Genomic DNA, 5355 nt, shown 5'->3' on the forward strand with positions numbered 1-5355 from the left:
TTCACTCCACCCTGTTCCGTTAAAAGTGAAAGTAAACATTGCGTATAGTTTACTGCAAGGTCACAACAAGGAGAGAGAGAGAAAATATACAGAAGCGGCGAAAGTATGGACGACATACATAGAAAATCTGCAAGTGAACATTCAGGTCAGTTAAAAGATATGCTTTCATTAAACTTATATGCAAAACCAACGAAGACATTTTGTGTGTAGAACTAGGCCAGTAGGTGTAGAACAGTGTACACAGAACTAGTTCCAGTGCGCTGCTGATTTTCCAGTGTTATTCTAGACGAACGTTGCCTTCAAGAATCACAGTAAAAAAGCAACACGGCGCAGAAGTTTTAGAACGCCAAACAAAATTAAAACAAGTTAAACGTTTACAAAATGCGAGACGTTTTCCTGCCCTTTGCCTCTTGTTTTTAAAAAGTAAAAACTAGTTTTGAGTGAAGCGCTTCTTTCTTTCTCCGTTGTTCATTTTGTTATGCTGTAATCGAAGATCATCAGTAAGCTTAACACTCTCAGCACAGTATTTAAAACAAACAATAATGGCATCAATATGTAAAGGCCAGTTTATTCATTTATTTATTTATTTAACTTAAATTGTATTTTATATTAATTTAAATTAATTTGTATTAGGGTTTAGAATGATTCACTTCATTATAATGATATCACATAATCATCACATAATAATGATATATTATGCTATGGGTTAATGAAAGCACTGAATCATGGAAAGGTGAAATGATGAAAGAAGGGTGTATGCATTTTAATACACAGTATAACAAACATACAGGTCAAATATTTACAATCATGAATAAGCTGTACCATTCAGTCCAACTGAGTGTTCTAACAATGTTACTGATATTCAACAAAATACACAGTAAATGCATTACATAGCTACCGTGGATGTAATAACATTAAATAAGCACACTTTATATTTATTCATTCGCTCATTCATTTATTATTTATTTATTCTTGAGAAAGGCACAGTCATTTTAAGCATAATGATCAGAAACAAGAACAAGGAAATAACTGAACTTATGTTCCCCAACTGGCCAGAAATGGTTCTCATTTTGTCCAAAGTAAAGTATCTGAAATGTACAGCTATAGCAGTAATGCATTTACAGTCACTGCTATTTAAAGTGACACGTTCTCTTTCTCAGACCAGGAACATCTCAGGAAACAGATGGAAAGTCAGGAAGAGATGAAAGGACTGATACAACAGATTGCTAGAGAAAGTTCAAACATTGGTAAATATTAAGCCATTTTTTTGTTCCTTTTAATTCTGAGATTTCAAGTAAAAAGGTAAATGATATATGTATGTAAGTGATAATCTATGACTTGGTGTGCATTAATTGGAGGCAAACAAAAACATGGTATGTAGGCAAAGAACCACCCAACACCTGGTTATGGACTATCCTGGTGTACCACATTACCATGTTATATAATTTCCATGACTTTTCCAGTTTTAGATATTACACTTTTAAAATTAGGTGACCTCGTACAGTATGTACAAGTTATTCAAAATGATGGGGACCCTGGTTCTTCGATGGAAAAAAAGTGGTTGAGGGGGTAAATAATGTTAATTAAATAATGTTAATTATGAAAACTGTCACGATTCGGCTACTGCTACTGTGACAGGAACGAGGAAGCGAGGAGTCGGAGCAATTCACATGGAGCAATCTTTATTAATCCAAATAAAGACTCACATACAGGCATAACGCACACATAGCATGGGGAACAGACGTTTGACAGCGGACGCTGGAGACAGGGAAACACAGGGCTTAAGAACACCGGAGAAAACGAGCTAATTAATAAAACACAGCTGGAAACAAATGAAGATCTAATCAGGGACAGGAACAGGAAAAACCAAGTAAGGGCAAGGAAGGCACATGGGGAGCAAAACACACACAAAACACCGAACAGAGTCTGACAAAAACAATGTTACTTAACTTATTTTATATAAAAAAATTTGCTAATGAATTTATTTTATATATTTTTGTTCTGTCTTATTTTAAATCTTCTTGAGGCCCCCTGGAGTTTTGCTGAGGCCCCATAGTGAGCAAAGGCAAATGTGAAGTTTTCAGTTTTTGAAGTGTAAATAACATCTTAAATTCCTCTCTCTTTATCAGATCTCAGGATTGTGCTGTTGGGTAAAACTGGAACAGGAAAGAGTTCAGCAGGAAACACCATCATCGGCGACTGTGTTTAAGAGTGGTATGTCATCTAAGTTTGAGTCCTTACATGTGGTCCTTTTCACAATTCTCCTGCTTCGCTTCCTGTCAAATCTCTATGCTTTCCTGTCGAATCTTTGACTGCTCACCCCTAGTAAATTTGTTTATTTACATCACTTACCTTCATCTAATGTAAGCAGTGTTGTCAACAGTGAATTCTACTACATAATAACACACATGTAACTCACTCAGATGTCTGTTTCATGTTGTGATGTGCTCACCTGCAATACTTAGCAAAGATTTTCCTGTCAGATGTTAAATAGACATTTAGTAACCTCCGTGGCGTTGGCACCCCATAAAAAGAAATAATCACCAAAGCCATTCATTCACAAATCATGCTGATTTGTGCCGCAAAAACGAACATTTGTGCTGGTTTGGTGTTTGAGATATAACATTTTCCTAGCGTCTTGAAGAAGTATATGGTTTATGTAAATCCACTTTGAAGATGTACGTGTACTTACTTGAGGTCCCCTGTTAGCTATACATAATAAAACGTGTTTTACAGCAAAATCACAAATATACTATAGGGCTGTATGATACTGAAAAAAAAATGCAATATGCGATAACTCATTAAATAATTCGATATGCGATACGATAATGCTTAAAGTGCCACATGCTCAGATGAAACCGTTTTACTCAGCTGTTGCTGAGTCAGTTCTGTGAACTTCTATAACTATCTTGTGTCATATATATATGGTTATTTGCATGTATGTATGTACCAAGAGTTCCTGTAAAACCACAACAAATTCCTTGTGTTTGCGCACACTTAAGTGGTGAATAAAGCTCATTCTGATTCTGATTCTAATAAGAAAGCATCCCTACAACTTCTGAAAGTGAACGGTAGTGTTTTAGCAACAGTAGGAGCAGCAGTATTAGGAGCAGCAAAAGCAGGCTTGAAACTGTAACGCACAGTGACTCTACATGACAAAAAAAGAAAATAAATATTCTTCTGATAGCTGTGTGGGGAGCACATCATGTGGCACAGTTGTGCTACCCGAGTCCTTGCTTGTGGTCCTTTTCACAATTCTCTTGCTTCGCTTCCTGTCAAATCTCTATGCTTGCCTGTCCAAATAAATGTCACAAATATTAATATGCCGTTTCTAAATGTCTAATCAGTTCTTTGCAAGCACATGCAGATTTAATAGAGGGACTGAGTTGTTTGTAAAACTTTTGCAAGCATTGTATTAAATGTTTTCATTATTACAGGTTACTTTTTTGTCATTGTATTGAAGTTTATTTGGCATTGCAATTCTTTTTGTTTACTTTTCTAATATGCTTCAACTTCTCTTGCTTTAGTCCTGGTTCCTCCTTAATTAGCTTCTCATTGACCTTTATATGCCCTCTGTTAATTAGCCAATTACTGCAGCCATTTTATAAATGCCTGCATTGATGCACAAAGACTAAGAGCCTTTGGAGTTGCCTGATTTGTAATGTGTGTGTGTAATGAGCAATGCGTGAGCAATGTAAGTTTGTTTATATAGTGTGTCTTTGACTGTGTCGTCTTAAGTATGGTTCATTTTGATTCAACTGTTTGTATTTCTGTTCTTGTTTAGAAACCACACACACACACACACACACACACATCCATATTTGCATGATGCACTTCCTGCTCATCTTTGCTCTACCTGCTTCAATGGATAAATAAAGTGGTCATATGGAATCACTGGACTCTGTGTTCTTATAGAAACCCCTGCTGGACTCAAGCCAGATGTTTTCTAAACCATAACCTCCTTTACAAATTGTATTAATGACCTTCGCCACTGTCACCTCTTGGCTTGCTTAGTTGTGGACACTTCATATTTGGCAATATTAGGGACTAGATCGCACCGACACTATTGGATGGAACAGAGCTGAGCTGGACAAGCCGTTTTCTCCAAAGCTGCTTTATAGATGACTTGAACACATTACATAATTGATTAACTTTTCACAAGTATTGAACCGAACTGAATCATCAATGTACTAACTTAAACTGGGGGGAAAAAACTTTACAACTGTCCTCTTTTTAGAGTTGCTTTACAGCATTAGAATCTCAGCTTTACAAAGAATATCATGACATTTGTGTTTGTCACATAGAAAAGTATACGATAAAGCTTAAAGATTTAAATCCCTGCCGCCAAGATACTCCTCTGTCGGTCACGGATCATGGAAAGCTTAAAAGCTTCTTTCTTTCATCGCTTACTTTCATCTAATGTAAGCAGTGTGGACAACAGTGAATTCTACTACATAATAACATACATGTAACTCACTCAGATGTCTGTTGTGATGTGCTCACCTGCAATACTTAGCAAAGATTTTCCTGTCAGATGTTAAATAGACATTTAGTAACCTCCGTGGTGTTGGCACCCCATAAAAAGAAATAATCACCAAGCACAGCCCTACTGTCTAGCATCTTTACACCTTCAACAATTCAACAGTTTACTCTACAGTAGTTCAACAAATGCAATATAACACAAGGTTTTTGGTTTCTAGTTCTCACATTTGAAAACACCCTCGACGCTGTTCGATTATGACGTATCCTCTTCTGTGGCATTCTGGGATACAAAGTATCCATCGATGAGCACTTCAGAATCTGGGCAAAAGTAGTAGAACATCCGAGGATTTCTCGCCTTCTTTTATGAATAATGAAGTTTTGGACATAGCCTACAACTCTTTTCACGTACTGTTTTCTCCTACTGTAGTAGGCAAGTAGGCATGTTTGGAAAAAACTTTAGTATACACACGTCCGAAATAGTAGCCTACTCTTTTATGAAAACTAAGGATTTGGGCGTACTTATTCGTTCACCTACTGCTTTTTGCCTATATATTAGGGAAGTATACAATTTCGGACACAGCGAATATGATTAGAATGCATCTTCCTATGACACACTATTATTACTGCAAAGAAAATACTACAATTATACACCACTGCGTCGACAAGTTTAATCATCCATTGAAACAAATATTCCACATGTTAACGTGAGCATGGTTTGTGGAACTTCACATAAAACATGGTAAATTTCCTTTAAAGGGGTAATATGATGCTACATGCACTTTTACAAGTTGTTTGAACTGAAATGTGTGTTGGCAGTGTGTGTACACAACCACCCTAAAATGCTAAAAATCCACCCAGTGTTTTTTTTTTTTT

General features: G+C 36.4%; 1 long non-coding RNA gene across 1 annotated transcript in view; it reads left to right on the forward strand.

Moving 5' to 3' along the window:
* Positions 1 to 5355, forward strand: part of LOC107742464 (uncharacterized) — a 14820-nt gene continuing 9465 nt past the window's right edge. Inside the window, exons 1-3 of the long non-coding RNA XR_001640309.1 lie at positions 1 to 145; positions 1161 to 1247; positions 2130 to 2214. This is a non-coding gene — a long non-coding RNA (uncharacterized LOC107742464). The remainder of the gene's footprint in view (positions 146 to 1160; positions 1248 to 2129; positions 2215 to 5355) is intronic.

The sequence above is a fragment of the Sinocyclocheilus rhinocerous genome, unplaced genomic scaffold (assembly GCF_001515625.1).
Source record: "Sinocyclocheilus rhinocerous isolate Xijiao unplaced genomic scaffold, SAMN03320098_v1.1 scaffold1427, whole genome shotgun sequence".
NCBI lineage: Eukaryota > Metazoa > Chordata > Actinopteri > Cypriniformes > Cyprinidae > Sinocyclocheilus > Sinocyclocheilus rhinocerous.